This window comes from Rutidosis leptorrhynchoides, chromosome 5 (assembly GCF_046630445.1).
Source record: "Rutidosis leptorrhynchoides isolate AG116_Rl617_1_P2 chromosome 5, CSIRO_AGI_Rlap_v1, whole genome shotgun sequence".
In the NCBI taxonomy this organism is placed as follows: Eukaryota; Viridiplantae; Streptophyta; class Magnoliopsida; order Asterales; family Asteraceae; genus Rutidosis; species Rutidosis leptorrhynchoides.
Window position 1 is genome coordinate 187,690,174 of NC_092337.1, and position 12,114 is coordinate 187,702,287.

The following is a 12,114-nucleotide window of genomic DNA, read 5'->3' on the forward strand; positions in this document are numbered from 1 at the left end:
ATCGATCCGTTGAATTTCAAATAGATCTTGTACCAGGAGCTGCACCAATAGCTCGTGCTCCTTACAGACTCGCACCCAGCGAGATGAAAGAACTGCAAAGCCAATTACAAGAACTTTTAGAGCGTGGTTTCATTCGACCAAGCACATCACCGTGGGGAGCTCCTGTTTTGTTTGTCAAGAAGAAAGATGGTACATTCAGGTTGTGTATCGACTACCGAGAGATGAACAAACTTACCATCAAGAACCGCTACCCACTACCGAGAATCGACGACTTATTTGATCAACTACAAGGCTCGTCTGTTTATTCAAAGATTGACTTACGTTCCGGGTATCATCAAATGCGGGTGAAAGAAGATGATATTCCAAAGACTGCTTTCAGAACACGTTACGGTCATTACGAGTTTATGGTCATGCCGTTTGGTTTAACTAATGCACCAGCTGTGTTCATGGACCTTATGAACCGAGTGTGTGGACCATACCTTGACAAGTTTGTCATTGTTTTCATTGATGACATACTTATTTACTCAAAGAATGACCAAGAACACGGTGAACATTTGAGAAAGGTGTTAGAAGTATTGAGGAAGGAAGAACTGTACGCTAAGTTTTCAAAGTGTGCATTTTGGTTGGAAGAAGTTCAATTCCTCGGTCACATAGTGAACAAAGAAGGTATTAAGGTGGATCCGGCAAAGATAGAAACTGTTGAAAAGTGGGAAACCCCGAAAACTCCGAAACACATACGCCAGTTTTTAGGACTAGCTGGTTACTACAGAAGGTTCATCCAAGACTTTTCCAGAATAGCAAAACCCTTGACTGCATTAACGCATAAAGGGAAGAAATTTGAATGGAATGATGAACAAGAGAAAGCGTTTCAGTTATTGAAGAAAAAGCTAACTACGGCACCTATATTGTCATTGCCTGAAGGGAATGATGATTTTGTGATTTATTGTGACGCATCAAAGCAAGGTCTCGGTTGTGTATTAATGCAACGAACGAAGGTGATTGCTTATGCGTCTAGACAATTGAAGATTCACGAACAAAATTATACGACGCATGATTTGGAATTAGGCGCGGTTGTTTTTGCATTAAAGACTTGGAGGCACTACTTATATGGGGTCAAAAGTATTATATATACTGACCACAAAAGTCTTCAACACATATTTAATCAGAAACCACTGAATATGAGGCAGCGTAGGTGGATTGAATTATTGAATGATTACGACTTTGAGATTCGTTACCACCCGGGGAAGGCAAATGTGGTAGCCGATGCCTTGAGCAGGAAGGACAGAGAACCCATTCGAGTAAAATCTATGAATATAATGATTCATAATAACATTACTACTCAAATAAAGGAGGCGCAACAAGGAGTTTTAAAAGAGGGAAATTTAAAGGATGAAATACCCAAAGGATCGGAGAAGCATCTTAATATTCGGGAAGACAGAACCCGGTATAGGGCTGAAAGGATTTGGGTACCAAAATTTGGAGATATGAGAGAAATGGTACTTAGAGAAGCTCATAAAACCAGATACTCAATACATCCTGGAACGGGGAAGATGTACAAGGATCTCAAGAAACATTTTTGGTGGCCGGGTATGAAAGCCGATGTTGCTAAATACGTAGGAGAATGTTTGACGTGTTCTAAGGTCAAAGCTGAGCATCAGAAACCATCAGGTCTACTTCAACAACCCGAAATCCCGGAATGGAAATGGGAAAACATTACCATGGATTTCATCACTAAATTGCCAAGGACTGCAAGTGGTTTTGATACTATTTGGGTAATAGTTGATCGTCTCACCAAATCAGCACACTTCCTACCAATAAGAGAAGATGACAAGATGGAGAAGTTAGCACGACTGTATTTGAAGGAAGTCGTCTCCAGACATGGAATACCAATCTCTATTATCTCTGATAGGGATGGCAGATTTATTTCAAGATTCTGGCAGACATTACAGCAAGCATTAGGAACTCGTCTAGACATGAGTACTGCTGATAATGCTAAAAACGAACATATATTTCATAGCATTATTCCTCAAGAAAGACAAGCTTTTAGTTGCAATTGTTCTATTTACAAGTGATATTCGTTTAAATAATAAAAGGTGAAGACAAAAGACAGATTCGACGAATTGAAGACGCAAACGACCAAAAAGCTCAAAAGTACAAAAGACAATCAAAAAGGTTCCAATTATTGATAAGAAACGTCTCGAAATTACAAGAGTACAAGATTCAAAACGCAAAGTACAAAATATAAAATTGTACGCAAGGACGTTCGAAAATCCGGAACCGGGACCAGAGTCAACTCTTAACGCTCGACGCAACGGACTAAAAATTACAAGTTAACTATGTATATAAATATAATATAATATATAATTAATTATATTAATTATATATATATTATATTTATATATATAAAACCGTCGGCAGAGAAACTCCAAGGGTGTGAGCTGTAAATACATCCTCCGCGACTCGCGGAGTTTGAAGGGGTTTTTGCCGCGAGTCGCGGAGCCCCAAAATTCTACTCTGGCTATAAAGCAAACCGAATTCTGATCAAATTTCATATTCTATTTCTATCTCTCTCTCAATATATACGTAATATATATATATAATTTATATTTTAATTTTAATTTTAATTTTAAATCCTAATAATAAGGGTATGTTAGCGAATGTTGTAAGGGTGTAAGTCGAAATTCTGTCCGTGTAACGCTACGCTATTTTTAATCATTGTAAGTTATGTTCAACCTTTTTATATTAATGTCTCGTAGCTAAGTTATTATTATGCTTATTTAAAACGAAGTAATCATGATGTTGGGCTAATTACTAAAAATTGGGTAATTGGGCTTTGTACCATAATTGGGGTTTGGACAAAAGAACGACACTTGTGGAAATTAGACTATGGGCTATTAATGGGCTTTATATTTGTTTAACTAAATGATAGTTTGTTAATGTTAATATAAAGATTTACAATTGGGCGTCCCTATAAATTACCATATACACTCGATCGGACACGATGGGCGGGGTATTTATATGTACGAATAATCGTTCATTTAACCGGATACGGGAATGGATTAATAGCCACTAGAATAATTAAAACAGGGGTGAAATTACATTCAAGGGTAATTGGTGTAATTGTTAACAAAGTAGTAAAACCTTGGTTTACACGCAGTCGATAACCTGGTGTATTCATTAAACAAAGTATTAAAACCTTGTTACAATTCGAATCCCCAATTAGTTGGAATATTTATCTTCGGGTATAATAATAATTTGACAAGGACACTTGCAATTTATATTTATGACTGATGGACTGTTATGGACAAAAACCAGACGGACATATTAAATAATCCAGGACAAAGGACAATTAACCCATGGGCATAAAACTAAAATCAACATGTCAAACATCATGATTACGGAAGTTTAAATAAGCATAATTCTTTTATTTCATATTTAATTTCCTTTATTTTATATTTAATTGCACTTCTAATTATCGCACTTTTATTTATTGTTATTTAATCGCACTTTTAATTATCGTACTTTTTAATTATCGCAATTTTATTTTTATTATTCGCAATTTCATTATCGTTATTTACTTTACGCTTTAAGTTAAGTCTTGTATTTATTTTATATTTTACATTAGGTTTTAACTGCGACTAAAGTTTTAAAATCGACAAACCGGTCATTAAACGGTAAAAACCCCCCTTTATAATAATAATATTACTTATATATATATTTGTATTTTTATAAAAGTAAACTAATATAGCGTTGAGCTTTGTTTAAAGATTTCCCTGTGGAACGAACCGGACTTACTAAAAACTACACTACTGTACGATTAGGTACACTGCCTATAAGTGTTGTAGCAAGGTTTAAGTATATCCATTCTATAAATAAATAAATATCTTGTGTAAAATTGTATCATATTTAATAGTTTTTTCTAATAAAATTTAATAGTATTTTATACCCCTTAGCTTTAACATCAACTGCCTATCATCCACAAACTGATGGGCAGAGCGAAAGGACGATACAAACGCTTGAAGACATGCTACGAGCATGTGTTATTGATTTCGGAAACAGTTGGGATCGACATCTACCATTAGCAGAATTTTCCTACAACAACAGCTACCATTCAAGCATTGAGATGGCGCCGTTTGAAGCACTTTATGGTAGAAAGTGCAGGTCTCCGATTTGTTGGAGTGAAGTGGGGGATAGACAGATTACGGGTCCGGAGATTATACAAGAAACTACCGAGAAGATCATCCAAATTCAACAACGGTTGAAAACCGCCCAAAGTCGACAAAAGAGCTACGCTGACATTAAAAGAAAAGATATAGAATTTGAAATTGGAAAGATGGTCATGCTTAAAGTTGCACCTTGGAAAGGCGTTGTTCGATTTGGTAAACGAGGGAAATTAAATCCAAGGTATATTGGACCATTCAAGATTATTGATCGTGTCGGACCAGTAGCTTACCGACTAGAGTTACCTCAACAACTCGCGGCTGTACATAACGCTTTCCACGTCTCGAATTTAAAGAAATGTTTTGCTAAAGAAGATCTCACTATTCCGTTAGATGAAATCCAAATCAACGAAAAACTTCAATTCATCGAAGAACCCGTCGAAATAATGGATCGTGAGGTTAAAAGACTTAAGCAAAACAAGATACCAATTGTTAAGGTTCGATGGAATGCTCGTAGAGGACCCGAGTTCACCTGGGAGCATGAAGATCAGATGAAGAAGAAATACCCGCATCTATTTCCAGAAGATTCGTCAACACCTTCAACAGCTTAAAATTTCGGGACGAAATTTATTTAACGGGTAGGTACTGTAGTGACCCGAAATTTTCCATGTTTATATATATTAATTGAGATTGATATTTACATGATTAAATGTTTCCAACATGTTAAGCAATCAAACTTGTTAAGACTTGATTAATTGAAATATGTTTCATATAGACAATTGACCACCCAAGTTGATCGGTGATTCACGAACGTTAAAACTTGTAAAAACTATATGATGACATATATATGGATATATATATATAGTTAACATGATACTATGATAAGAAAACATATCATAAAGTATATTAACAATGAACTACATATGTAAAAACAAGACTACTAACTTAATGATTTTTAAACGAGACATATATGTAACGATTATCGTTGTAAAGACATTTAATGTATATATATCATATTAAGAGATATTCATACATGATAATATCATGATAATATAATAATTTAAAATCTCATTTGATATTATAAACATTGGGTTAACAACATTTAGCAAGACGTTCATCACCTTTTGTACGTTCACCACCTGTAACTAGATCAAGACATTTAGCGAATATAACCGCCGTTGATTTTTCTTTAGAATCGTCATCCAGTCAACCAAGTACTTCAGTTCAAATTTCCGATAATCCATTTTTTGAACCCAACCTCACAATTGAGAATCCGGAAAATATTCAGGAACGGTTCATAGATCCTGAACCACTAAACTTTCCTCCGGAACCACCAATCATTCAAACAGAGATTGTTGAGGAACGAACCATTAAATCTGAAGCATCTAGTGATACCGATTCAACAAATTCAATTATGGAGAATCTGGAACCTTTAAGTATGGAAGACCGAATGAGAGCTAAACGCACTGGCCAAGGTCACGCAATTACTCATCCAGACATTAATGCGCCAGATTATGAAATCAAAGGACAAATTCTACACATGGTGACTAATCAATGCCAGTTTAGTGGTGCGCCGAAGGAAGATCCAAATGAACATCTACGTACCTTTAATAGGATCTGCACACTATTTAAAATCCAAGAAGTGGAGGATGAACAGATATATCTCATGTTATTTCCCTGGACTTTAAAGGGAGAAGCCAAAGATTGGTTGGAATCGTTACCTGAAGGGGCGATAGATACATGGGACGTTTTAATTGACAAATTTCTTAAACAATTCTTTCCTGCATCTAAAGCCGTAAGACTTCAAGCAGAAATTGTTACGTTCACACAGAAACCAAATGAAACTCTATATGAGGCGTGGACAAGATATGGAAAGTTGTTAAGAGGATGTCCGCAACATGGTTTAGACACCTGTCAAATAGTACAAATATTCTACCAAGGATGCGACATCACTACAAGAAAAGACATAGATATAGCAGCTGGTGGTTCTATTATGAAGAAAACCGAAACTGATGCTTACAAAATTATTGATAATACTGCTTCCCACTCACATGAGTGGCACCAAGAAAAAGACATCATTAGATCATCTAAAGCAGCTAGAGCCGATTCTAGTCATGATTTAGATTCCATTTCGGCAAAGATAGATGCTTTCGAGAGACGAATGGAAAAGATGACTAAAGATATTCATGCTATACGAATTAGTTGTGAGCAGTGTGGAGGACCACATTTGACAAAAGATTGTCTCAGTATTGAATTAACAATGGAACAAAGAGAGAATATTTCATACATAAACCAAAGGCCTGGAAATAATTATCAGAATAATTATCAACCGCCAAGACCGATTTACAATCAAAACCAGAATTATAACCGAAATATTCCATACAACAACCAACAAGGTCCTAGCAATCAACAAGTATCCAATAATACTTACAATCAGCAAAGACCGAATTTTCAAAACAAACCACCACAACAAACCGATGATAAAAAACCAAATTTAGAAGATATGATGACGAAGCTAGTTGAAACTCAAACGCAGTTTTTCACATCTCAAAAACAAACTAATGAACAAAATGCTCAAGCATTTAGAAATCAACAAGCTTCTATTCAAAATCTGGAACAAGAAGTAAGTAACTTAGCAAGGTTAATAGGTGAAAGAAAACCGGGAAGTCTACCTAGTGATACAAACGCTAACCCCCGGAATGAAACAGCTAAAGCTATTACCACAAGAAGTGGTACAACACTTAAATCACCTGAAATACCTGTAACTTCTGATGAAACTATTCCTACTCCACAAGAACCACAACCTGATCAAGATAAGGAAAAAGAACCGGTAGTTGAAAAGGTTAATGAAGATAACACAGTTAAGGATAAACCTTATGTTAAACCATACCAACCACCACTTCCTTACCCGAGTAAAATGAAGAAAGAAAAACTTGAAGCCGAGCAATCCAAATTCTTGGATATGTTTAAACAGATAAATGTAAATCTTCCTTTCATTGATGTGATTTCAGGAATGCCTAGATATGCTAAATTCTTGAAAGATCTAATCTCAAATAGAAAGAAAATGGAAGAACTCTCGGCTGTTACTATGAATGCTAATTGTTCAGCAGTGCTGTTGAATAAGATACCAGAAAAATTATCTGATCCAGGAAGTTTCACAATTCCATGTTTTCTGGGTAGTCTTAGTTCAATAGAAGCATTGGCAGATTTAGGTGCTAGTATAAATCTAATGCCGTATTCACTATACGCTAAACTAGACCTTGGAGAATTGAAACCAACAAGAATAAGTATACAACTAGCCGACCGATCAATAAAATATCCTAGAGGGATAATGGAGAACATGCTAGTTAAAGTTGGTACTTTAGTATTTCCAGTAGATTTTGTTGTTTTGGACATGGAAGAAGATTCTCAAGTTCCTCTCATATTAGGAAGACCATTCTTAAACACGGCTAAAGCAATGATAGACGTGTTCGGTAAGAAACTGACCCTAAGTATAGAGGATGAGAGTGTTACCTTTTCAGTTGATAAAGCCATGCAACAACCACAATCTGCAGATGATACATGTTATTATATTCAAACTATAGATGCACATGCAGAATTATTAGAAGAATTTCCAGAATTACAAGGGACAGGAGAATGTTCTTTAGGAGAAGGTAATGAACCAATTGATGAAGCTGAAATGTTAGCTACACTTATAGCTAATGGATATGAACCAACAACAGAAGAAATTCAAATGCTAAAAGAAGAAGAAAAATATCGATACAAATCATCGATAGAAGAACCCCCGAAATTAGAGTTAAAGCCACTTCCAAACCATTTGGAATATGCTTATTTACATGGTGAATCTGAATTACCTGTAATAATATCGTCTTCTCTTACTGAAAATGAGAAATCACAACTCATTTCTGTGTTGAAAGCTCATAAACCAGCCATTGCATGGAAGATTCATGATATTAAAGGAATAAGTCCTTCGTATTGCACACATAAAATCCTTATGGAAGAAGGTCATAAAACGTATGTGCAATGTCAACGAAGACTAAATCCTAATATGCAAGATGTTGTTAAAAAGGAAATTATTAAACTGCTAGATGCAGGTTTGATATATCCAATTTCTGATAGTCCATGGGTAAGCCCAGTTCAATGCGTACCTAAGAAGGGTGGCATGACTGTCATTATAAATGAGAAAAATGAGCTTATTCCTACTAGGACTGTAACAGGATGGCGTGTATGTATTGATTATAGAAAATTAAATGACGCCACCAGAAAAGATCACTTTCCCTTACCTTTCATAGATCAAATGTTGGAAAGATTAGCCGGAAATAGTTACTATTGTTTTCTAGATGGATTTTCCGGATATTTTCAAATTCCAATAGCACCCGAAGATCAAGAGAAAACCACATTCACGTGCCCTTATGGTACTTTTGCTTACAAACGCATGCCATTTGGACTTTGTAACGCCCCTGCAACCTTTCAAAGGTGTATGATGGCGATTTTTCATGACATGATAGAAGAATGCATGGAAGTTTTCATGGATGACTTTTCAGTCTTCGGTGATACATTTAAATCATGTCTAGTTAATCTGGAACGAATGCTAATTAGATGCGAAAAATCAAATCTAGTACTTAATTGGGAGAAATGCCATTTCATGGTTAAAGAAGGCATCGTTCTTGGACATAAAATTTCAAAAGAAGGAATTGAAGTGGATAGAGCTAAAGTAGATGTAATTGCTAAACTTCCACATCCCACCAATGTTAGAGGAGTTAGGAGTTTTCTAGGGCATGCCGGTTTTTACCGACGTTTCATAAAAGATTTTTCTAAAATTGTCACTCCTATGAATAAACTCCTAGAAAAGGATGCTCCATTCATCTTTTCAGATGAGTGTATCAAATCTTTTAATATTCTTAAAGAGAAACTCACTAATGCACCGATCATGATAACACCAAATTGGAATCTACTATTTGAACTAATGTGCGATGCAAGTGATTTTGCAATGGGAGCCGTTTTAGGACAAAGGATTGAAAAACGATTTCAACCTATATATTATGCTAGTAAGACGTTACAAGGAGCACAAACGAACTATACAACTACTGAAAAAGAACTCCTTGCTATTGTCTTTGCTTTTGATAAATTTCGATCATATCTCGTTCTAGCAAAAACGGTGGTCTATACCGACCATTCTGCTCTTAGATACCTATTTTCAAAACAAGATGCTAAACCAAGATTAATCCGTTGGATCTTACTCTTACAAGAGTTTGATATTGAAATCCGAGATAAAAGAGGAGCAGAAAATCTCGCCGCTGATCATCTTTCTCGTCTTGAAAATCCCGAATTAGAAGTTCTAAATGAATCGGCCATACAAGACAACTTTCCTGATGAATATCTATTGAAGATAGAATATAAAGAAATCCCATGGTTTGCAGACTATGCAAACTACTTAGTTTGTGGATTCCTTGAAAAAGGATTATCGTACCAAAGACGAAAGAAATTCTTCAGTGATATAAAACACTATTTCTGGGAAGATCCACATCTGTTTAAAAGTTGTCCCGATGGAATAATACGCCGATGTGTATTTGGAGATGAAGCTAGTAAAATTTTAAACCATTGTCACACAGGACCAACAGGAGGGCATTATGGGCCTCAACTAACAGCAAGAAAAGTTTATGAAGCTGGATTCTATTGGCCTACAATTTACAAAGACGCACACCTTCTTTGCAAATCCTGTGATGCATGTCAAAGGGCCGGAAAAATAAGTCAACGTGATGAAATGCCACAAAATGTCATCCAAGTATGTGAAGTATTTGACATTTGGGGTATTGACTTTATGGGTCCATTTCCAAAATCTCATAATAATCTATATATACTCGTAGCCATTGATTATGTATCTAAATGGGCGGAAGCACAAGCTCTCCCAACTAACGATGCACGAGTTGTAGTCAACTTTTTAAAACGTCTTTTTACAAGGTTTGGAACACCGAAAGCTTTAATAAGTGATCGGGGAACTCATTTCTGTAATAATCAACTTGAGAAAGTTCTTAAAAGATATGGAGTAACTCATAAAATCTCCACCGCATATCATCCACAAACAAGTGGACAAGTTGAAAATACCAACCGAGCTTTAAAACGTATTCTAGAGAAAACCGTAGGATCAAATTCGAAGGAATGGTCCATTAAATTGGAGGATGCACTCTGGGCTTTTAGAACAGCCTACAAAACTCCAATTGGAACCACACCTTTTAGACTTGTTTATGGAAAAGCATGTCATCTTCCAGTAGAAATTGAACACAAAGCATTTTGGGCTTTGAAGACATGTAATCTTGATTTACATGAAGCCGGACGTCTACGATTAAGTCAACTAAACGAATTAGAAGAATTAAGACATGAAGCATACGAAAATTCGTTAATCTATAAAGAAAGAACGAAGAAATGGCATGATAAAAGAATCAGAAGTTCAAAAGAATTTAAAGAAGGAGACAGAGTTCTTCTTTTCAATTCACGATTCAAGCTATTTCCTGGAAAATTGAAATCAAGATGGTCTGGACCATTCATAGTCAAAAGAGTTTTCCCATACGGAACGATAGAATTAATAAATTCAAATGGGATAGAATTTAAAGTTAATGGTCACAGAGTTAAACATTACATACATGGTCCGATGGAAGTCGACAACGAAGTTAATCACAATTTCGACACCACAGCTAACTAAGTGTGGGGAGAATCAAGTCTTTAAAGGATAATATATATTTCTGTTAGAGTTAGATTGTCTGTTTTCGTGTAGTTCTCGAAAATGGAACACGTATGGTCTTTCCCTAGCAGACCCTAAAGAACTAGTCTTCTCCCCCCATTCTGAATTTTTATTTTTTTTAGGTTTTTACAAAATGAAGACTGCCTGCGAACTAAACCATGGTCTAATGCTACACGCTTTGATCACTAAACGTAATAATGACATACTACCGAGTGAAATAGTATCAGTAATCAGAGAAAGAATGGACGGAGTTAGAAAAGAATCCAGATGCGAAGACAATAAGTTACAATTTGGTAAAGGAAAATCAAAATCCGCAGCGAAAAGAAGAGCACGACACCTAGAAAGATGTCACAAATGCGGAAAATGGTCACATGGAGGTAAATGTTCAAATAATCAAACCTATTCAAATACCGAATTTGTTACTTTATGCAGAGACGGACCGTTCATATGTTTAGAAGAAAAGACACTGAATGCTCGAGGTTACGCCTATGTAGCCATGGAAAATCAATTAAACCGACTATCTTATGAATGGAATAGATCATATAACTAAGAAATCTATTTCACAGGTATGTCTGTACAGTTTTTATTTTTATTTTTAACCTTTTGATAATAAACGCTAATTTGTTCGCTAAAAAGTATTAAATTGGTATTGAATAAAATTAGGTTTGGCGACCGAAATTATTGATATCATTCAAAAATTTATTACATCACTGCGAAATTTAACGTTTATTCTTAAGGTATAAATATCTTTAATCAATCAACCCAAAATATTTCAAAAATTCGTCATGAGTTAAATTAGGTCTTGGAACCGAAATTACTTTACCGAAAAGAGGGGCGCATATTTTTGATAATATTTGATTGATTAAAGTGGGATAAAAAGACAAAAAGATTTTTAATTTTATTTTTACCATGTTTTTAAAATTAATATTTAAATCTTAAATTAATATTGTAAACTTTGTAAAAACAATATATTTAAAATTGTAAAAATTAATATAAGTTTGGTAACCATTTATAATATGAATTTTAAAATTAAGTTTGGTGTGAATTTTTAATTTTTAAAATATGAAATTTTAATTTTATGCATTTCAAATTTTAAGTTTGGTGTGAATTTTTAATTATTAATTTTTAATTTTGAATTTTATATTTAAGTTGTGTGAATTTAAAAACAAAAATTTACTTTATCTCATTAAGTTAAGAATATGATTTTTAAAATTC